Source organism: Vipera berus, assembly GCF_964194415.1.
Source record: "Vipera berus genome assembly, chromosome: 5".
Lineage (NCBI taxonomy): Eukaryota > Metazoa > Chordata > Lepidosauria > Squamata > Viperidae > Vipera > Vipera berus.
In genome coordinates this window covers 51,110,776-51,135,893 of record NC_138207.1, presented here as the reverse complement: position 1 = coordinate 51,135,893, position 25,118 = coordinate 51,110,776, and positions in this window count along the sequence as shown.

The following is a 25,118-nucleotide window of genomic DNA, read 5'->3' as shown; positions in this document are numbered from 1 at the left end:
CCAAGACGGACAGGTCATAGCAGAGAGTTCTGACAAAACGTGATCCACTGGAGAAGGAAATGGCAACCCACTCCAGTATCTTTGCCATGAAAACCCTATGGACAGTACCAAAAGGCAAAACGATATGACGCTGGAAGATGAGCCCCTCAGGTCGGAAGGCGTCCAATATGCTACTGGGGAAGAGCAGAGGGCTAGTACTAGTAGCGCCAGAAAGAATGAAGCGACTGGGCCAAAGCCGAAAGGACGCTCAGCTGTGGATATGTCTGGTGGTGAAAGGAAAGTCCGATGCTGTAAAGATTTTTTCTCCATAGGAACCTGGAATGTAAGATCCATGAATCAAGGAAAGCTGGACGTGGTCAAACAAGAGATGACAAGACTGAACATCGACATCTTAGGTATCAGCGAACTAAAATGGACAGGAATGGGTGAATTTAATTCAGATGACCATCAGGTGTACTACTGCGGGCAAGAATCCCTCAGAAGAAATGGAGTAGCCTTCATAGTCAATAAAAGAGTAGGAAAAGCAATACTGGGATACAATCCTCAAAATGACAGAATGATCTCAGTTCGAATCCAAGGCAAACCATTCAATATCACAGTAGTCCAAGTCTATGCCCCAACCACCGGTGCTGAAGAGGATGAAATTGACCGGTTCTATGAAGCCCTACAGCACCTTATAGAAGTAACACCCAAAAATGATGTCCTTATCATCATGGGGGATTGGAATGCTAAAGTAGGAAGCCAAAAGATAACTGGAATAACAGGCAAGTTTGGCCTTGGAGTACAAAATGAAGCAGGGCACAGGCTGATAGAATTTTGTCAAGAGAATACGATGATCATAGTAAACACTCTTTTCCAACAACCCAAGAGACGGCTCTACACATGGACATCACCAGACGGTCAACACAGAAATCAGATTGACTATATGCTCTGCAGCCAAAGATGGAGAAGCTCTATACAGTCGGTAAAAACAAGACCAGGAGCTGACTGTGGCTCAGACCATGAGCTTCTCCTTGCAAAGTTTAGGCTTAAACTGAAGAAAGTAGGGAAAAGCACTAGGCCACTCAGGTATGAATTAAATCATATCCCTGTTGAATATACAGTAGAGGTGACAAATAGATTTAAGGAATTAGATCTGATAGACAGAGTGCCTGAAGAACTATGGACAGAGGTTCGTGACATTGTACAACAGGTAGCAACCAAAACCATCCCAAAGAAAAAGAAATGCAAGAAAGCAAAATGGCTGTCTGAGGAAGCTTTGCAAATAGCTGAGGAAAGGAGGGAAGCGAAAGGCAAGGGAGAAAAACATAGATATGCCCAATTGAATGCAGAATTCCAGAGAATAGCTAGAAGAGATAAGAATGCCTTCTTAAATGAACAGTGCAAAGAAATAGAAGAAAACAATAGAATAGGGAGGACAAGAGATCTTTTCAAGAAAATTGGAGAGATGAAGGGAACGTTTCATGCAAAAATGGGCATGATAAAGGACCAAAATGGCAGGGACCTAACAGAGGCAGAAGAGATTAAGAAGAGGTGGCAAAATTACACAGAAGAACTATACAAGAATGAGCTTAACGTCCCAGATAATCACAATGAGGTGGTCACTGACCTCGAGCCAGACATCCTAGAATGTGAGGTGAAGTGGGCCTTAGAAAAGCTGAGCAACAACAAAGCTAGTGGAGGTGACAGTATTCCAGCTGAGCTATTCAAAATCTTAAAAGACAGTGCAGTAAAAGTGCTACACTCAATTTGCCAGCAAATTTGGAAAACTCAACAGTGGCCACAGGATTGGAAAAGATCAGTTTACATTCCAATTCCAAAGAAAGGCAGTGCCAAAGAATGTTCAAACTATCGCACCATTGCACTCATTTCTCATGCTAGTAAAGTCATGCTTAAAATCCTACAAGCTAGACTTCAGCAGTATGTGGATCGAGAACTACCAGAAGTACAGGCAGGATTTCGAAGAGGCAGAGGAACTAGAGATCAAATTGCCAATATACGCTGGATCATGGAGAAAGCTAGGGAGTTCCAGAAAAACATCTACTTCTGCTTCATTGACTATGCTAAAGCCTTTGATTGTGTGGATCATAACAAACTGTGGCAAGTTCTTAAAGAGATGGGAGTACCAGACCATCTTATTTGTCTCTTGAGAAACCTATATGCCGGTCAAGAAGCAACAGTGAGAACTGGACACGGAACCACTGCTTGGTTCAAAATTGGGAAAGGAGTCCGGCAAGGCTGTATACTGTCGCCCTGCCTATTTAACTTATATGCAGAGCACATCATGAGAAAGGCAAGGCTAGATGAATCAAAAGTTGGAATTAAGATTGCCGGAAGAAATATCAACAACCTAAGATACGCAGATGATACCACTCTAATGGCAGAAAGTGAAGAAGAACTAAAGAGCCTCTTGTTGCGGGTGAAGAAGGAGAGTGCAAAACTTGGGTTGAAACTTAACATTAAGAAAACCAAGATCATGGCATCTGGCCCTCTCAATTCTTGGCAAATAGATGGGGAAGAAATGGAGGTAGTGACAGATTTTGTTTTCCTGGGCTCCAAGATCACTGCAGACGGGGACTGTAGCCAAGAAATTAAAAGACGCTTGCTCCTGGGGAGGAAAGCCATGGCAAATCTAGACAGCACACTAAAAAGCAGAGACATCACCCTGTCAACAAAAGTGCGTATAGTCAAGGCTATGGTCTTCCCAGTTGCAATGTATGGCAGTGAAAGTTGGACCATAAGAAAGGCTGAGCGCCAAAGAATTGAGGCCTTTGAACTATGGTGCTGGAGAAGACTCCTGCGAGTCCCTTGGACTGCAAGGCGATCAAACCGGTCAGTCCTAGAGGAGATCAATCCTGACTGCTCTTTAGAAGGCCAGATCCTGAAGCTAAAACTCAAATACTTTGGCCACCTAATGAGAAGGAAGGACTCACTGGAGAAGAGCCTAATGCTGGGAAAGATCGAGGGCAATAGAAGAAGGGGACGACAGAGAATGAGGTGGCTGGATGGAGTCACTGAAGCAGTAGGCGTGAGCTTAAATGGACTCCAGAAGATGGTAGAAGACAGGAAGGCCTGGAGGAATGTTGTCCATAGGGTCGCGATGGGTCGGACACGACTTCGCAGCTAACAACAACAACAAAGTTATTGACAAGAAACAATGAGTGTTTAATAATAGCACAACAGTGAACTATATTGCAAGCTAAAATTAATAAAAACCCAAATAAAAATGGGAAAGACTCCCATATGAATGTCTGAAACCAAACTTGAGGGAAATTATGACAGGATTTGACAATTATTAGATATTTTTTTAAAAACAGGAAAATATATATTTCTACTTTGAAATTATATCCTCGGAGGAATATGAGCTTAATGTGAGGTGTGATTTTTGCTCTATAGATACTCATATTGGATCTTTCAACTAATATAATTTACATGTACAGAATTGAAAATGATTGATAAAAGCAAGCATTGTAAAAGTTATATTCCATATTAGCCTTCTTCATGTGAGAGTCTCAACTATTTTATTCTTAAAACTGAAACATTGCAATGATTATTGAAATAATCAGGAAATAATTTGATTTTAAAAGATTAAAAATAGTTTCAGCCATCTGTTTCCTATCCACAGTTCATCTTTCAATCATAAGAATATTTCTGTAATTGAATTCCTCCTTATTAGATAAAAACATAAGTGTTGATGTCTACTTCAAAAAAAATAACATTTTGGCTTTATGAAAGTCATGTATAGTAATTTTGATAATTTATTGACATCTGATATTTTGGTAGCAATATTATCCTAAACCATCCAATCATGTCTGAGAAAACTTTAAAAATTCTGATCAATGAAAATGATTGTTTGGACCATTGTCATTTGCTCCCCCCCCATTTAACAAAAGTAGATTGCTCCCATCTGTAGTGAGCAACACATTATCCCCTTGAGAGTGATCAATACATCTTATCTGCTAATTCAAAGACAAATGATTTGGATTTTTTTTTAGTTTTAAAGATATTTTTTTCTCTCTCTCTCTCTCTGTGTGTGTGTGTGTGTATCAGAACTAAACAATTCTGAAGGTTCACGATTTAATTATTATGATTCTGAACCAAAGTTCTAGGAAATACATTCAGTGGAAACTCTGAATCATACTTGAGGTAATATAATTAGAAATCCTATGATACATTCTTCATCAACATCCCTAAAAATAACAAAATAATCCTAAGATTCAACATTATCTCTTCTTTTATCTCTGTTAAGTAATGTACTGACTAGATATGTTGGGACTAAAGGTTCCAGAACTCTTGGTCACAACAAACTGCCTTTCTCTTACAATGAGAAACTGGAACTACATACATAGTGTTATGTTATATTTAAAATCTAAAAGAGAAGCAGACCTTTAGAGTGGACCTGTTTTGTAGTTTTATTCTGTGGAAATGTCTCTTTTAACCATAAGACAACACTGTTATTTAGGTTTCACAGAGTTAAAATGATTTGGCTATCAAATACAATTTTTACTGCCCATTGCAGACAGCAGTCTAGTCTTGAAGCTGTATCATTTGTAGGGCAGCTATTAGGTAGAAAATCATAGATGGTGAAGAAAGAATAAAATATCTCTTTCCACATATTATATTCTCAGTCAGAACCAAGGATGTTCATATTTAGTTTTGACTAAAATAAAATAAGCGAAAAGAAAAATAAATTAGACTTACAACATGCCATTTACAAATCACAAATCTGTGTTGGAAAGTGAGATTTGGATGACATGGACAACATAGAAAAGGGAAAAAATAACACTTAATAGTATAAAATAAAATAGATGACAATTCTTGGCCAACAACTATAGATTTTGATAAATGAAATATTAACAATCTTGGTATATTTATTGTCACTTGCATAGATGATTTTAAAATATGAGCCAAAGTCAAGAAAATATATCTAAGGATGACTATTAACAATGATAAAAGTTGATATTAACACTAAACCTGCATAGTTAGATGTGGATATCATAAATTGGCAAGGAGAAAAGATGACCACTAGATGACAGCAAATATATATTTTAAAAATCTGCCATCTGGTGATCATCTAGGTTTTTACAGTCCACAACTGATGTGCCTAAACCTGTAAATCAGGGGTGTCAAAGTGCCAGCCCACAGGATGGATGCATCATAGTGAAACCATGCCCACCCCATTGCTGGAAATGGCAAAAAAGTTGTGATATGTCGTGACACATCACGTGACATTGCGAGCTTGACACCCCTGTTCTAAATAGTAGCTACTAGTTGTCTATAATGAAAAGCTTTTATTTACTTTTTTATTTACATCATTGCTAGAGGGACATTACTAGCACCCATTGGAAATAAATAGGTCCTAGATCTGATCCAGAGCAACTTTCCTTATTTTCTGCTTTATAAGAATTCACAAGGACTCATTCATTGTTCTAGGTATAATTTTCATTGCTTGAAATGCAGTCCAGGAAAGTAATAAATAATAGATGAAAAGTGACAGATGGAGTACAGGCTAAACAAAACTATAGAGACTTGTTGAAGAATTGAAGTAGAATATGATTTTAGCCATTTTCAGCTTCATCCAACTCTCCAGCTGCTGCAGTTACTTACAAGTTGACTATTAAGTGAATCAAATGCACAGACTTATGCAAATAAAATTTTAAGCACAATACCCCCAAAATGCAGTTTTCCTTTTCTAACTGTAGCTGACAACATCCTTTTCTCATATTTTGAAGAAAAGACCTGTCTCTAAGTTCTTGCAAAATTCCTGCTTGTAGACAATAAAGTGCCAGCTCCTTCACACCTGTCTCTCAACAGATAATTCACAGCATTCTCTTTTCTTTCATGCTGAAAGCATGCTTTGCAACAAAAACACTGAACTAAAATATATACAGTATATACACAGTACATTTTTAAACCACTATTTCCTGATCTGAGTTCCCTTTGCTCAATCCTATATATATGTATAAAACTCTGATTATCATACATGCTTTGCATGGCTGTCTTTGGGGGAAGGAGGAAGAACAAGGTGTGCCATGGACATGCTCTTTTGCACGTGCATCACAGTATCCCCAGTAGGAATGTAAGGAGTGGACAGCATGATGTGTTCTATATTTATAAAATATAAACTCTAACTATCTGATAGTAATTACAATTACCAACTGAATTTACAATATTTGTAAAGTGTTCTTTGGTATGTTTTTGTTCTTCTATTTTTAAGGCCTAGTTAATACAAAGTTACATGAACCTCTAGATAAAAAGCCAGCAATAGACAAGCTTATAAACCTTCTCCTCTTCTTCTTCACAAAAAACTGAAGGGTTTTGCAACATGATTTCCAACTAACGCAGTGTATTATAAGGCATACACTTCTGTACCTCCCTTAAATCCAATCAACTTATTTTGCTTTCAAGGGATTGTACAGTGATGGGTGCACTTCATGTGTTATTCTATTGATTATTCTAAAATAAAAAAAATGTCATTGGGTGTCATTTTGGTTTTTCATGGAAAACAGATGAACTATTATTTTTCTCTGAATGTTCACATTTGCAGACATTTCACACTGAATTGTCCAGCTGTTCATACCTGAAAGCAAAAAAGGTGTTTTGCAAACCTAGCATCTATCTAAAACTTCATAACCAAATGTGTCACCTGGTCAGATTTTGCACTCTGATGGACTCTCACCATTTTGCTTTCAAATATGAAGCAATGAACACATACTATACTTGTCATATACATCTATGTTATAGTTGTACCTTAGTGAAATGGTCCAAATTATAAATATAATAATTCTATTTATAATTAAACCTTAAGTCTTTATTACTGAGTTATTGTTACAAATGCTTCTCAAACTCAACGTAAAACAGGCTTTAAGCCTCCAGAAATTCAGTAAATAACTCATGTCAACACAAAGACATTTTCTCAGTTTTGTTCCTCTCTCAAAGGTAAAAAATCAAATTAGAGATGCTCACTTCTTGTCAGAGAATAAAAAAAACCTATCACTTGTAACAAGTGCCTTAAAAAAAACCCTAAGGACATTTAAACCTTGCAATTCCAGCAGTCGATAGTCTCTTTCTGTGCACCTGGAGAAACTATGAGAAAGAGAAATATGTGGGCAGATTTTCATAAGTAAGTCACTGAATGATTATTATGAATTTTTATCCTCCAAATATGCATCATTTCTTTATGGTTAGACCTAAAAATGTTATTTAAAATACTCTACATGTTCAACTAGAACCCTATGTTGTACTTTTTCAGATCTTGATTTTTATTCACATGGTGCATATTTTCTTTTAATTTGTCTTTCCATAATGTTCTTTGCTTATGCAAGATAGAACATTTTTTTACTTATTTATATTTTATGTCCATATGAAAATGATCAAAGACTAGAAAATATTCATTCTTATATAAGTAATGCCTAATTTATGTAATAACTAACAGTATAGTTTTACTATAAATAATAACAATAACAACAGCAAAATCATTATCAGTCAATTGCAAGAGTATTGAGTAGCTTCATCCTGTGAGGATACCTTTAATATTATTTTAAAAAATCTGCCTAGCCAAGGTACTTAGGAAGGATTTGAAAAATGGACAAAAATGCAAAATCCATTCTTAAGCTCTGGCTGTCCATGTTTGCAATCGTAATAATGTCATTTTAAATTTTTTACACATTTTCGGGTACCTTCCAAATTAGTTAACAAAAATATTGATTGTTAGAAGGAAAAAAAGTTTCTGTTCATAATCATAATGATGCCAAAATGACAGACCATATATTGTGACATCATAATATGAATTTCACAGTGGTGGGATTCAAATATGTGAACAACCGGTTCTCTGTATGGATGTTGCTTCCAGAAGTCCATTCTGGGCCTGGGCAACAAAGAATTAGCTACCAGTTCTGCTGAAATGAGGCAAACCAGCTGAATCCCACCACTGGAACTCCACCTTTTAGATCGGGTTTGCTATACTCTGTGTGAATCTATATGGAGAATATTTTCATCGCAACATGCTTCATGGTTCATCACTTGCCTACAAGGGAGAGGAAGGGTTTAAAAATACTTGAAACCAAAACATTTATGTAATTATTTTTAAGATTATTGTTAGAACACAAACTTTACTTTCCTATAACATTCTGGTAAGTACAAAATATGCATACTGAAAGATAATAGTATCTTTTTAATTATACAGTATTCAATGTTAATTTTTTAAATTAAACACAAATATATGACTGTTGTTGTGTAAACAAAAATATAAACAACATCTGTAACATAATAGGCAGGCAAACTATTTACTTCTACATAAGATAAATAAAATATGATTCAATTATTGGTAGCAGAATTGGTCAAAAGAAAGCAAAAAGCATTCTAGCTCATGTATAAAAATGGGTACATACAAAAACTAGAAAAGTCTTCCTGTAAAATTTATTAAAAATAACTATAGTAACATCATTATAAAACATTAGTACTGAATACAGTCTCTCAATATTTATTACACAAAAAGTTAAATTTAATTTGGGATAATTCAAGGTGGTTTTAATAATGTTTCATTTACTAATGTCAGTTTGCCCTATTAAGTATCCCATTAAATTACTTATCATATCTTCAACAAGCAAGGGAGTACTTTGTATAAATTTAAAAATGGATAGAAAACATTATGTTTTCTACTAGTTGGAAGAGATTATTAAATAGTCTGTTAGAAAAATGCCTGGTAGCTGAGGTGGGTTATATGGGTTCTTATGGCCTTAGATGACTTAACCATGGAGTTTATGCTGTCAGACCTTTACATGAAGTCTTTACTGGAACCTTCTAATACTTTAAAATGTCTTGATGTAATGGTATTACAGGATTTATTTATCTGCATGTACCTTCTATATCAGGGGTCTTCAAACTTGGCCCTTTTATGACCTGTGGACTTCAGCTCCCAGAATTCCTCAGCCAGGCACGCGAGCTGAGGATTTCTGGGAGTTGAAGTCCACAGATCATAAAAGGGCCAAGTTTGAAGACCCCTGTTCTATATCATGGAATTAGCTTCTTGGAAGACATTCACTGCAGGCTTTAAAACAGCAAACTTTCTCTGCTGATATTTGTTCACTTAATGTAAAATAATGGGAAAAAAGGTAAACTGCAAACCAAACAAAGAGAGTCAGTTTGATGTAGTGGTTTAAGGCAGGGCTCACCAGTCCCTGGACTACAGCCTCTTAGGAATCAGACTCACAGCTGGAGATGAGCAGCTGGTGAGCGAAACCAAAACCATCTCCCCTTCTTGGTCTGTGGGGAAAAAATTGTCTTCCATGAAACTGGTTGAGTGGCAAGCAAGTGAAATCAAACAATCTTCCCCGCAAGCCACAGAAAAAGTGTTTTCCATGAAACCAGTCCCTGGTGCCAAAACTTTGGTTCAAGGCATGAAGCCAGGAAACTGCCAATCCTAATCCTGCCTTAGCAACAGAAGCTTCCTGGGTAACCTTGAGTCAGTCACTCTCTCTCAGCTCAACTTTCACAGGGTTGTTGGGAAATAGGAGGAGGAAAGAGTATTAGGTATGTTTGCTGCCTTCAGTGATTGATTAAAAAAATAAAAAAGGCAGAGTAAAATGAAGAAATGAGTAAACTGATATTTACATTCATAAACAAAAAGAGAGGCTATTGAGATATAAAAATAAATTTGTTATTGTTCTGAAATACCTACTGAAATAATTCTACCAATATAGATTTCACTTAATTATTTCCTTATTTTCACTTATATAGTTAGATTGAGCCATATGTGGCCAACCGAAAATAGAGTGTTCAAATGAAAAGATCGGTCAGCCAGAGGAAAGAGGAAAAAAGTGTAGATACTATATGTAGATGAACAAAAAAACATTTTCTTGAGAGGGGAAAAAATGGAAAGATGGTTCAGTGAGTAAGAATAGTGCAAGTTATTAACAGTAGACTAATTTCCCCAAAAAGATATGTAACAGGTATGGCAGGTATACACACACACACACACACACACACAGGTAAATGTACATCCACTAATGAGACTGCCCTCTGTGAACTATCATCTATTAAGCCCTTATAGTTTGTCTTTAATACTTGTGGGCTCATTGAAGTATAGGCAGGAACATCTGTTTAATTTTGTTCTGCTTTTTGCCACAGTACATATTTTATGTTAATTTACTTCATAATGAAAAAAAAGAAAAGAAAAAAAGAAATGCACTTGGCTTGGTTATGGCTGAGTAATTATCTTGTGTAACTGCTTGCTTGCATTAACTACTGATATTAGCAATGCAAACAAGCACAGAAGGCATAATATTAAAGGTTTTTTCAAAATGTGAATGGATGGAAGTAGCAATCACAACATGCATATTGTGCTAGCTTTCAGTGGCAAATAAAATACAACAAACAACTTTATAATACCTGTAGATCTAATCATGCTTTTAGAGAAGTCCCACAGTATTTGAATGTAATGAAATGTAATCATTTTTTCAATTATATGCAGTTGAGCTTTGGATATGGGGAGATATTTGATTCTCAGCAAGGATCCATAAACTCTTATGCTTATGAATGGCAGACCTAAGAATGATATGAGTGGAATACTGCCATAACTTGAGGAATTGTCTTCTGCTAATGACTATTCTCATGTTAAAAAAAGTCAGTTTTCTTCATAGAAAAACTGATACATTGAGCATATAATAATGTGTTTAACTTTCTCTTAAAGAAAAGTAGCACAATCTACATCAGAGGTCACCAACCTTTCTTGGTTGGTGGACTGGAGGGAAAGATAGGAGGCAGCATTTTACATGCGTGTATGCAAGTGTAAATGGGCCCACTAGCACATGTGGAATGCAAATGGGGTGGTGCTAGTGTCCATGTGATACTCACTAGCCCTGCTCCATTCTTGCGCTGCGCAGCATCCTGTTTGCATGCCATATGGTGCGGTGTCCCTTTTTCATGCCCAACGATATGGCAGTGTCATATCAGAGCCCTCTCTGTGGGCATGCATGCCATTGCCCCAGTCCTAGGCCTTCAGCTGGGTTTTATAAAACCTTTTCACTTTAGGCCTCCACCGCCGTGTACAAAAAAAAAGTTCAATCAATCAATCAATTTCAACTTTTCACGGGGAAAAAAATGTTCTCGCAAAGTTGCCACCCACTCTGGCATTACTACTGCAGTCACACCCACCCAATGGGTCCTGCCCACAAAATTGGCCACACCCACCAAAAGGGCCACACCCACCCAGCACCAGATGATACATAAGTGGGTTTTGGGTTGCAGTTTGGGCACTTGGTCTCTAAAAGGTTCGCCATCACTGTCCTAGTCAGATCACACTGGTTACTACTCTTCATATTTAAGCAGTCATTAATGCTGATCCTCTGGATGTAATTAGCCAATTAGTTGTGATACTACTTCACGGTATTGCCATATTTTAATAGCTTGTCTGTTAGAATGTTGTGTGGAACCTTGTCAAACAACTTTGCTAAAATCAACATCATCAGAAGGATAACAGTGAAGTTTGACTATATACTCTGCAAACGAAGGGGAAAAAGGTCTATTCATTGTACAGACTGTATCTCAGACCACAAACTTCTTGTGTAATCACATTTTAAACTAAAGTAATAACAATCCAATAAACAAAATACATATAAACATTTCATGAGATTATTGACAGAAATTTATCACAGTGATGATAAAAATAATAGATTTGATAAATTTGATAAAGACAAAACCTGAATAAAAGGCCCTGAGACTAGTTGTAAATACATCTGGGAACTTGTGTTAAGGTAATTGAAAGGAAATAAAATAAAAGAGGTAAGGAACTGTGGTGCTGTTGGAGGATAAGAACACAGAGGATATTAATATCCAATTAATATACATTTGCAAAAAGTTAGATTTTAATCAGTCAAATTGTTGTTAGTGGATGACAGAATTCTCCAGTGTAGTGCTATATGTTGGCAACTGTTGCCAGGAGTGGGAACTTCACATCTCCTTAAAAGCAAAATATTAATTACTTCTTTCAAAAATAAAATAAAAAAACCTTGAAGATATCACAGGCAGCTGGTCTGCAAATTTTAAAGGCTAGAAATTTAACTCCTATTTTCCCATTATAGATTATCAATGTTACCAGAAATATGATTTTCTGAAGCATATCTTCCAATGTTATATAGTATGATTAATCAACAAAATGGAACATAAAACAATATGAAATCAATCAAAAAATTCCTGAGGAACTTACAAAAAAATACAAGATACATTTAGCTAGAGGAATTTCTGGACACAATGAAAAATATTTCCAGAGCTGAAAATAAAAACAGTTAAACAAACAAATACAAAAAGATAATCCTTGATGCAGTTTTATAGATTAAAAGTACTAGCAATTATTAATATAGACTAATTTTCACACAAAAACTTACAAACATACCTGGAGAGATAAGAAGACTAACTCTGCAAGTATCTAAACATGGCCAACCCAGAAATGGGTGAATTGAAATCAGTTAATAAATTAAATCATGTTGTGTCCGGTCGGTCGACAGATAACACGGAGACGGTTCAGGGTTTAGACTGTTTATTCTAGCTGCACGTGGTAGAACTGAACCCACATGGCCCTGTGTTGCTTATATGTCTGGCAAGCGCCGGACACTAGCCAACCACCCGGCTGGAATCTCCGCCTTGCCTCAGGCACCCAACCCGGTGTCCTGGAATTCCCGCCGGCTGGATTAGCCAATCACGAGGCTGTGCAGTTTTGTACAGAACATATCATGTAGATACTTGAATATAAAACAGAAAAAGGTGATTTTAGAATGGGTGTAAAAATAATTTTCAGCCTCAAAGATGCATCTTTTCCTGGTTTTTTATATACTACACTGTTCCAGGAAAGAAGCTGTTGAAAGAAAAATCTTCATCAGGGTCCAGTCCTAGCCAGAAATAAACAAAATGGAGACTGCTTTAGAAAGCAGTTGTAGTTTATTGAAGAGCAGAGCCAGACAGAAATGTGGCTCTAGGAAAGCTGACCACATGTTTCTGGGAGTAGTGGGTTTTTATACTTTCTTGGGCTTTTGTGTTTGGAGTTGTTTCTGTTTGAGGCTTTGTATTTCCTGTGTTGTGTACTTTGACCTGAGTCTGAGTGTGCCCTTTTGGTATTCTGATGGTGGTGGGTTAATCCTATTATGTGCCAAAGGTCATATCCTGCTTCCTTGGGGCTGTGGCTGATGACTATATCCTGTGTTCGATTTTTTGGGTAACAGGCACTTGTAGGATTTAGCCAGTTCACACCACTTCAGCAGAACCGATAACTAATTTTTTGTTACTCAGGCCTAGAACAGACTTCCGGAAGCAGCATCCACACAGAGAACTTGTTGTTCACATATTTGAATCCCGCCACTGGTAAGGGGTTGCTGGTTCTAATTCTATCACTCTGGTATTGTTAGCTATCACTTTTGCAGCAAGGGATTTCAAAATATCTTGAATAGGCTTCTGCCTGGTGGTTTTTGCTCAGGAATGGGTCTGAATGGGATTATCAAATTTGCATTTCTAAAAGGTGGTTTCTGAGTTTCTACTGGGGGCTATTAAGAAAAACTGGGCCTGCTTCTCTGCCTATAAGATCCTTTGGGGAAATATAATATTCTGCCTTTTTAATATTCTTCAAAATATTTCTTTCTCTGGGGGAATGAGCACTTCCCATAAAGCAGTTAAGGAGGTGGTGACAGGGCCTTGCCCAGTCTCTGGCTAGGTTGGTGGCACCCACAAGGCTAGAACTGCTATTTAAAAAACAACAACAAGCTAAGAGAAAAGAATAGTAACCACAAGAAAGGAAGACATAATGAAATAAAGGAGAACACCAACAAGCGGTTTCTTTTTACAGTGCACATCCAACTAAAAACAGTTGTGATAATAAAGTGTAATGCTAGACACATTCTCAGAAAATCTGTAAAGATTTGTGTTGATATTTATGCCCTTTCCTGGCCTTATCTAGCAGCTTGTTCTCTAACAACATTTTGAAGAGTGACCTTTCCTTCTTGCTAAAACCGTACCACAGTGGCACAGCACGTAGAATGCAAAATGCACAATGGTCCCCTTTTTCTATTTTTTGTTCTAAATGCATATTCTAAATGTTCTTTTGACCATTCTGAACTAAAAAGAAGTTTTTCATTTTGACATTTTGGATTAGCTAGCTAACCAGTGTTCTTTCTAAAAATTCTTTGTGTCTCTGGGCAAAATACTGCAATGCATGTTTCTCTCTCCATATTCAGTCTAATTAAGTTTCCTTGACAAAATTTTATTTTATTTTATTTTATTTTCATATACATAGAACTTCTCTTATTCCACCTCCCCCACCTTTGTTCAGATGTATACAGATTTACTGGTCTCAGTTGCAAAAACTCAGAGAACCATTAGGGTTAGGGAACAAGATATCTGAAGAGGAAACAGAAGCAGAGATGACCAAAAAAGGCAAATAAAAAGTATGTCTTCGAAAGGTGGAGTAGAAAGAAAGCATTTCTTTAAAAAAAATATCCAGGAGTTATATCCTAATTCTAAATGTCTGACTATCCTGCACAGGGCCTGGGCTTCAGTAAGTTCTGAGCAGGTACATTATCACTACAGGAGGGATGACACACCTTTATGTCCTTTGGTATTGGCTATCCAACTAGCTGAGTAGAGCTGAGTAGTGCCTTCCACCTTGGTATAGTTTTATAAGGCTACATTCAACAGCACAGTGTTCTGCATTCTCTCTTCACTTTTATCTTAATCTCATCACAGAGCTTATTAAGTAGAGTTAATATGTAGAAGTGGGTAATTGGTCTCTCTCTTCCTCTGAAAGGGAACTTTTGGCTCTCCTACTTTTTGTGCATATGTATTTTTTCCTTTTTTTCCCCCCAAATCATTTAGGAAATATGATTTGAAGAGCAATGTAAAATGTTAATAATAGTTTATTTTTATTTTTTCCTTTGAAATTGAATTTGGAATTTCAAGCAATTTGCAAGATGCTGCTAAGAAATTTCACTACGCTAAGAAATTCCTTTCTTGGATGTTAATTGTTACTCATTTCCAATCATTTATTGAGCTATTCTTGGTGAATTACTACAAATTTGCAATCTTTTATAGAACTATTCTTGGTGAATTACCACAGACATGTTGTAACTTTCAATTATAGCTGATGATTTGGTGTGCAATATCTATTAGATTATTGTACTGTATGATTGGGTGTAGAAATGAAAGAACATACTGTATTTAGGAATTTCTTTGCCAGCCCTTCTACATGTCAAATGCTCTCCCTTCTATAAACCTTGTATCCCATTATTCTCTGCCACATCATTCTATTAATCAGAAAGCTATTTAAGGACAATGTTATTAATAATGCACTGTATCAATACACTGTGATATCTTGTATAGTGATTTGTATCTCAGAAAGCATTATAAAATTAAATAATAGGAGGCAGCAAGGAAGGTACACTCAGAATTACACAGAAAGAGGGTGGCAAAAAGGGCATAGTAGAGAATAAAATAAATTTAGTCATATAGCCAGAAAATTAGGGGGGGGGGGAAATCAGGAAATATATTGGCTAAAAATGGGGAAAGTGGAACAGAATAGAAAAGGCAGACAAGACTCAGAAAAAATAGCAGAAAAAAGATTGACTGCAAGAAATGTTTCTGAAGAGGTTTTACTGTACTGCACAGAGAGAAGTAAAGAGAAGAAGTACTATATACTTTGTTTAGATAGTGTCATTGGGGCACAAGCAGAAAGCTATACAGTGATAATGATGGTTATAAATATTATTTATTTTGTTTTCATTATTGCTGATATTGCTGGTAGAATTGCTTTGATAGGAGTTGCTTCTTCAGACCCAGGTTATAAAATATTCCTGTTATTGTTAATTGTGCTTTACAGATAAGACTAAAGGTTTGTGGTTTTGTAATTTGGGGGGGGGGTAAATGAAAAGAGTGGAAAGAAATTAGAAAGAGACAAGATAAGCAAGTAAGTGTTTGTTTTAAATATTCAGGCATAATTAGAACTGCTGGGGGAAGGAAGGAAGGAAGGAAGGAAGGAAGGAAGGAAGGAAGGAAGGAAGGAAGGAAGGAAGGAAGGAAGGAAGGAAGGAAGGAAGGAAGGAAGGAAAACTGTCATGAGGGAAAGGAAAGGAAAAGAAAGGAAAGGAAAGGAAAGGAAAGGAAAGGAAAGGAAAGGAAAGGAAAGGAAAGGAAAGGAAAGGAAAGGAAAGGAAAGGAAAGGAAAGGAAAGGCCACTCCCATGCATAAATGTTCTTTGAAATAAAGATACTTCAAAAACTTGAGGACATAATAGATATGAAAATTTTTTATTTTTCAAACTTATTCTCTAAAAGTAGCAACTAACAAAAGACTGTTCCTCAGAAAAAAAACTGTAACTACTGAATTTACAGGTTGTCTTCGACTTACAATTCATTTAGCAATCATTCAAAGTTACAATGGCACTGAAAAAAGTGACTTATGTCTATTTTTCACCCTTACAGCTGTTGTAGCATCCCCATGGTCACATAATCAAAATTCGGCAACTGACTAATATTTATGACAGTCACAGTGTTCTGTGTTCACATGATTACGTTTGGGGCTTTTTAACAAGCAAAGTAAATGGGAAAGACACATTCATTTAATGACAACAAGTGCAGTGATTCACTTAACAACTGTGGCAAGAAAGATTGTAAAATAGGGCAAAACTCATTTAACAACTATCTCACTTAGCAATGTAAGTTTTGGGTTTAGTTGTGGTCATGAATTGAGGATAACCTAAACAGAAAAGATCTCAGCAATCACAAAGAAGCATTTGAGCAGTGGCACAAGTCATTCTGTGGTTCGCCAGCATTCCATTGTACTGCCTTCCTTCAGTAAACTGAATCTGCCCTATTGAAATTTAACAATAAAATGTCCAAATTCCACAAATTCAAATGATGGAAATTGCATTTCAAGAAATAAGGGTGGAAGCCTTTGGGAGGCTTCTGCTTTTTCAGTCTCATATCTAGGACTGAAACTAAAGTGAAATGATTTGCTTCCTCTGTAGTTCTCTGAAGCTGCAATGTGACCACCTTTTCAACAGACTTCCCTAAAATGGCAAGGTTGGCGGTAAAAATAAAATTGCCCAACACAGTCAGGTTCAGTGATAGCTTCTTAAAGAGAGGGATTAACCACTGTCAGTGGGACTACCTTCTCTCTCAAGGATGGATTCATGAATGCCAGAATCCAACTGTACTTCATGTCCAAGAAATCTTACTTAACCAGAATCTAGTACATGAATGGGTGAGTTTATAATTCCAACAACTCTGTCCAATTCATCAGAACTAACAGGATCAAACTTCCAGATAAGTAAGACACACTGTAAACTCCATATGACCTATCTCAAGTCCAGAGTGCAAAATGGACCTAATGCAAGCAATATTACTCAACATATGCTTAGCATATTACTCATAGCAATCCTAGATCTTCACCTTTCTCAAAAAGAACAATTATTCTAAACAGGGCTGCCATATGGACCAATAAGGGTAGAGAAATAGTGATGTTTCACCTTTATTATTGCCAAGAGGGAATATCAGATCTAGCTCATGCTCAATTGCATTGACCACCATTTGTGGTCTGGATATCTTGTCTTCCATTTCGTCTATCTATAAGGGATCTATGACGGGAGAAACTGCATAAATGTGATTTGATCTAGGAGTTCCCTTAACTTAAGGTCTCTGAAGAGCCAATTGTGGTTGAATGTAAGGAATGCGAAGGCCGCAGCAGCATAAGGCATTGGGAGAGCATGCCCAAAATGTAGTCAGTGCTTTGCTTCCCAATATATCATTCCCTGCCTGTCACCAAAATGATGTTCCAGGCTGCCCCTAATTTATTTTTTAAAAAATCTGAGTTCTCATTAGAAATATGCTTTATTTGGATTTTAAACTGGAACAGTGCTTTGGAATGCTTTTAATTTTATTAAAAAAATATTGGCAAGATTTCTTAGATGATTATCCTTGTCTCCTTCCTAGACTGAGACAGAATGATTGACCCAAAGTTACCCAGATGGCTTTGTGCCTAAAGCAGGACTGAAACTCAGTCTCCTACTTTCTAGCCTTAACCTCTAGAACTGGGTCATGTGTGTGTGTGTGTGTTTGTATCTTTTTAGACAAACTAGTTGGAATCAACTGATCTAGACAATTAGTTTTGTTGTGTCATTCATCTTCTAGTGGAAAACAAATTTGCCTGTTTTTTGTTTCATTCATGGACCCAGAAAAATTACAGAACCCTGTTTTTGACATTTTCCTTCACTCCTATTTTCTGCACAATATTTCACACCATAGTGATGTAATTTAATCAGGTGTCTGGGATTTACAATTAAGCTAACAACATAAAATATTAAATTGAATAGTAATAATACACCAGAAAACAACTGTGCCATCTGGATACTTCAGTCCAATTGACAGTATAGAACAGATGTTGCACCAACTAAATAGCTTAAATTTCCACAGAAGTTAATTCCTTACATACTTTCTTATTAGTGCTGTGTAAGACATGCAATCATCTCTCAAATGCCACTTATGATAATCTCTACAGCATCCTCTTCTAAGACACTGCCCTTGTTAATTGTGGAACTCTGAATTTCACAATTACCACCCAGCATGGTCATATCCAAGTCAGAGTGTCTGAAAAGGAAGTATAATGATAATCTAAGCTGCTATCTAAAACTCAAAATTATCCCTGCTATTAGGCAGATTGATATTTACTACTGATATAAAGTATTGGGAAAGTTTTGACTCCATGGAGATTTTTTTCAATACCGCTGATGTCAAGTGATGCTCCAGATGTTTTAGGATTGCACCTAAGGTGCCTAGTACTATTGGAAACATATTTGCTTTTTTGCCACAATTATTACTTCTATTGCAGGTCTTTATATTCTGAGATTTTCTCCAGTTCTTTCTCTTTGATTCTGCTGTCTCCAGGTATGGTGATGTCCACTATTCAGACTTGTTTGCCTTTATTATCAGCCATTCTTAAGTCAGGGATCCTTTGCAACAGGTGCCTGTCTATTTGAATTCTGAAGTGTCAGTGCACTTCATCTTTTTTTTCATTAATGAAAAGAAGGACTAGGGGTGACATGATAGCAGTGTTCTAATATGTCAGAGCTTCCCACAAAGAAAAGGGGGATCAACCTATTCTCCAAAGCACCCAAAGGTGGCACAAAAAGCAATGGATGGAAACTAATCAAGAAGAGAAGCCTACCTAGAACTAAGGAGAAATTTCCTGAGAGTTAGAAAAATTAATCAGAACTGCATCCAGAAGTTGTGAATGCTCCAACAGTGGAAGTTTTTGAGAAGAGACTGGACAACAATTTGTCTGAAATGGTATAGGGTTTCCTGTCTGAGAAGGGGGTTGGACTAGAAGACCTCCAAGTTTCCTTCCAACTCTATTATTATTATTATTATTATTATTATTATTATTATTATTATTATTATTATTATTATTATTATTATTATTATTATTATTATTATTCATTGCACAGTCAGCCAGATGTTCAGACTGGATTTGGCATTTTTGTCTACTTATCGAGTCATTACCAAGGACCTGGGATAGGCAGATATGGATGTTTGATGGTATTATAGATATCATCGCAGGATGTAAGCAGTTCCTAGTAAGGCCGCCTTTTGCAATTGACTAATGGCGAATTTTTCAATGCCAATGGTGTTCAGGTGGTGCTCCATTTGTTTTGGGATTGCACCCAAGGCGCCTATTACTATTGGTAATAGCCTTTGCCACAGTCTTTCTATTTCTATTTGTAGATCTTTGTATTTTGTTATCTTCTCCAGTTCTTTCTTATCTATTAAGCACTGCCACGTCCACTGTCTTTCTTATCGACAATTGTTAAGTCTGGGGTGTTATGTTGCAGGTGCTTGTCTGTTTGAATTCTGAAGTCCCAGAGCAGTTTAACTTTATCATTTTCTATGACTTTCTCTATTTTATGATCCCACCAGTTCGTGCTTTCAGGCAAATGATATTTCTTGCAGATCTTCCAATGCACCACTGTTGCTACTTTGTCATGCCACTGCTTGTAGTCAGTCTGTGCGATCTTCTTGCAGCAGCTTACCAGGTGGTCCACTGTTACTTCAGCTTCTTTGCATATGCGGCACTTACTGTCTGTTGTTGTCTTCTCAATTTTGACTTTGTATGCATCATCATCATCATCATCATCATCATCATCATCATCATCATCATCATTATTACTTTTCTTCCAGTAACTCTGAAGTTGCTGGCCCTAATTGCTTAGCCAACAGACCTGAGTGCTATAGTCCATCTGTCACCAGATGTGCAGGAACTTCTATACCTAGTATGGTTCTTGACCTGGTATCTCTAAATTATGTCTCACTATATTGTTTATGGGAAAAGCACTCCTTGCCTGGGTCTGTGATAAGACCTGTCCAGTATGGTTGAGCCTCTGGCATAGCTTCATAAATCCTCAAAGATGCAAGCCTCAGAATTACATCAAGATAGTGTTTCACTGGCATTATCATTACTATGCATAGATAATCTACAGTTAGATTCAAAGACTGACTGGTGAAAACTTAATAATTCACATCCTCACCAGAATTATTAAGGTAGCAAATGCCAAACAAGCTGGTGTTTTGTAAAATTAGAGTGTTCAGGTCCAATAAATTCAATATTTCCAGATACCGAGAGATTCCTTTAGATACTGCTCTGACGGCTCCAATCATAACTGAGATAACAAATTTCTTTTCCCATAAGCTTTCAACTTTGATCTGATATTTGGTATTTTTTTTAATTTTTGTAACTTTTTCCAGTGTTTCTTCTTCAGTCCTAGCATCACTGGGAATAGTAACATCAATGAAGCAGAATTTCTTCTTTTGAATAACTGTTATATCAGGCATGTTATGAACAAGATCCTTGTCTTTTATGATCTTAACCTGCTCATTTGCCAAAATCTCATATTGATAGTACTTTTTTTACTACATTTAAATCAGAACCTCTTGCAAAGTTTCTGATGAATAATATTGGCAACTTATGTCATGATGCTGCTTTTAGACAGTTTCTTAAATTTTGCTGCAGTTACTGATCAAATTGTCAATTGTTTCATCATTTTCACTACAAAGGTGACATTTACTGTACTTTGTTAGATATTAAATTTTCCGCTTCATGCAATTAGTTGGCAATTTTTTTTCTTGAGCTGCTAAAATAAAGCTTCTGTTTCTTTGTTTCACACTGCTGATCTTAACCAACTCCCTGTGATGTTTTTATCTGCTTTTCCTTCTATATTCTTCCAGTATTGTCATGCATTGGCTTGTTCTTTGAATTAACAAATAGGCTTTCAGTTGCTTGTTTTCTCTATTCAGCCTTCACCTTTGCTGTTTACAAGAGCTTTCCTTGATTGACTTCCTTCAACAAGGGTTTTGATCCTCAACATTCATTCAGATCATGCTCTTCTTCCTCCACAGTTTGTTTCACCTGTAGCAGTCCTCTTTATCTAGTTGAAGCCACCCAATCCCAACTAACTCTGAATTGTCAGATTATCCCACCCAATGATATGAGATATGTAAGACTTTGGCAAGATCATTTGGTGAGCAGGGATTAAAACATGAGCTTCTCCATACAGGTCTATTACCCTGGGACTTTCCCCCTAGATCGACACTACCTTCCCTCCCATAAAACAGGATAGGCCTTGACCTGAAAGGAGCCTTATAACATATATTTTCATTTACAAAACAGATAGAAGTAAAACATGCAGAAGCAACAAGGCACAAACAATTTATAGGTTGAATCTTCCTTCCTTAATTACTTCCTACATTTTCCTTTTCTTTGAATTCCATGTATGTTACTCAGTGGAGCTATTTCCCAGAGCATATGTTTGTTTTCGTGCTGTAGAATAGTTTCATTTAAGAAAACCTTATCTCTTTAATTATGCACACAAACTCTCTCCCATCAGTTAAAGAGACTACATTTATTTAACAGAGCACATAATATATTGATTAAGTACTCCCATGATAACTCCTTCGTACAAAATAAACACTGCTGACAAAGATTCTATCATGCAAATTTAGATTGGTGGCAATGAAAGATCCTTACATTTTTTGGAGAACAGCATGACATTTAACTATAGTTTAAATTGCATGAATATTTAAAATCCATCTGCGCAACATCAAGTTCTAAGCTCTAATACAATCTTTCCCACTGTGAATGTGTGGACTGTTTTGTATGTCCCCTGCACTATCACCAGGGTGGTAGCCTGAAAAACCATATGAACAGAATCTTATATAAATGTTGCATTTTTCCTCCCTCACAAACTGGTTTTCAGTCACCTTTGTTTTGAAAGCATACTTAATAACATATTGCATGCATGACAAAAGAAACAGTCACACAGAAGTGTGAAGTGACATTTGAGAATTATACAAAGTAGTGGCTATCCATCATCTTTTTAGAATGTTCAAGGGTCAATTGTTCTGAATATATTTTACTTGATGCAACTGGTACAATAGCAATGGCTTAATTGGAGAAGGTAAATTTAGCATCTGGTATATATCTCCATATTGGATTATTACATTACATTGTTTGTAAGGTATTTGTTTTGTCTTTCATTATGGCAAGTTTTATGTGTAACTTTTTTGATTCTGCATGTGATTCTGCCACTAGATTTTGGGTTATTTTTGAAGTCATGCTTGGTTGTCATTCGTTTCATAAATAGTTTCTCATTTCCAATTTGTATGCATTATCTTACCGTAGCTTTATGTTTGTGTTGTGTAGTAACTCTTGACATTTGCAAAAACATCATTATAAATGAATTATAATAATTGTCCACCACCATTAAAAAAATCCTATGCTTCTCCTCATGGTGGTGTGTGATTGTGTGGAGAAGGTTGTGAATGAAGAATTTTGGGAGAGTATGTCAAGAGTATATAATTTCTATGGCATCACACAAGGCTTGAAGGTTATCCCAGCTGACCAACTAGCGAGCAAGCACCTGCTTTGAGCAACTTTGTAGGATTTGGCTTCAGTCAGAAAATCACTTTTGTGACAATGAGAAAGCCATCATGTCATACTGCATGGGAAAAAGCAATAGTAATCCTTGTATATATAAATCACATAGATGATTCACCATATAGTGCCAGATAATGGGTTCCTCAATTCAAATGACACTCAACATGATCCTGAAGAAAAGTGATCTTCTGGATTACTTTTTTTATGACATGGCTACACTAAAGGCTTTGGAACGTCTAGTGTCTGGTGATGCCATGCAGGGAAAGAAAATCCAAAGCTGCAAAGAATTATAGTGGGATCATGTAACATAAAAACCAGGGACAGTGGAAAGCCTGATACAAAGATGAAATTAATTGATTACTCATTGACATCTTGGACAACAGCAAATTGAGTGGAGTTGAAGTGGACACTTTGAGCTGGAAGATCAGATGGACATAATTGTTATGACCTTGGAGTCAGACTCCAAAATCCAGGTGGACAAAGTCTCACTGGGTGCTATTTCTAGTGATTCAACAGCCATTAATCTAACACTACTACCCTCTTGAGTTCCTCTTCAATCAGCACTGATTCTTCTTTAGCTAACATGGCTGCTAAGATGCAGGGCAATCTTACCCAGACTGGGAGTCCTGCCCTTTGGCCAAGTGTTTCATGAGCGACTGAAGTGACTCTGCAAGCAACCACCAGGTCTCATTATTGGCAATTGCTGAGCCGGGAAAGCTTCAGCTGTGCAGTATCTATGGGCAGAAGTTTCAGTCTGTGCAGGGATTGTCTTCCCTTGCTGTAAGCAACCTTGGCATCTGGTATTGTGCTTTGGGAATTCCTGTTCTTGAGTCCTGCTTTATTTTGACCTTGGCATGTTCCTGACCAAGTCTCTGACTTATCCTTCTATACTTTTAAAGCTATTGTGTGGTACTGAATTATGGCTGCCTACTTGGATTATACCTTTTCCTCAGCCTCTAATAAGATAAAAGATTAGTACAAAATTAAAAAAATATAAAAAAGATGGTTAGAAACTACAGAAAAGAAAAATAAAGAAAAATAGAAAAGGGAAAAAAATAAGAATATAGTAAAGAAAAAGAAAAGAAATATATAAAGAAATGAACACAAGAAGTACAAACAATTTCAATAATATCATCTTCTTTGAGAATACAAAAAATGCAAAAAATATCTCTTCTCATAACCAAATACTTATTCAATCTTAGCAAATGTCTGTTAAGGGATATCAGAAAACAACATATATTTTAACCTTATTCAGATAAAACTACTTAAAATTAACAATAAGGATATTGAAGTGGTAGATATAGCTTCTGCCTTTTGGGATCAACTATCAATAGTTTTAAAAAATAGCAGTCAAGAAATATATCACAGACTAATATTTGGCAGAGTAGCTGTGAAGGCCTTAGCAAAGATATTTGGATGTTGGGATGTGTTTACACATAAACAGATCAGAATAAAACAGGCAGTTGTTCTCTTATGATAACTTATGGAAATGAAGATTGGACTTCGAAGAAATGGTATAGAAAGAGCCATGGCATTGTTAAACTATGGGCTTGATGAAAACTAATGAAAATACTGTGGAGAGCCAGTATCAAACAGATCAATTCAGAGACAGACATAGTATGAGAAGACCTAGGCTTCTGGAGAAGTCTATAATGCTAGAAAAGATGGAAGGAAAAAGAAGATGATAAACAGAAGTAAGGTGAATGGACTTAGGTTGACAAGGAATGAAAGACACATTACCCTGGATAAAATCTATCTTTGTGGTTGCTAATAGTTGAAACCAACTTGCTTACAATCAATCAATTAATCAATCAGATTAATTTACATTCCTTAAACCAATAAATATTGAGAAAGCATGATCAAGAATTTTCAGGTGGGTTATCTGGTAATTCTTTGTTATTAGATATTGTTATTTCAATTTTTATGTTTTAAAAGATGCCACTTGAGTTGCAATAACTATAAAACCACTCAGGTTCAGAAGCAGGCACCACTTTGCTTCAAAAAGATGCAATCAAAACTCTACCATGACCAAGTGGCCTTACAAACTCTACCGTACATAGATGTAATGTCAGGGAAGTCATGCAAAACAAATGTCATTTACATATACTGTAAGTAATAAGTTGAATGTTTTATATTACAAACTTTCTTATGACATCTAG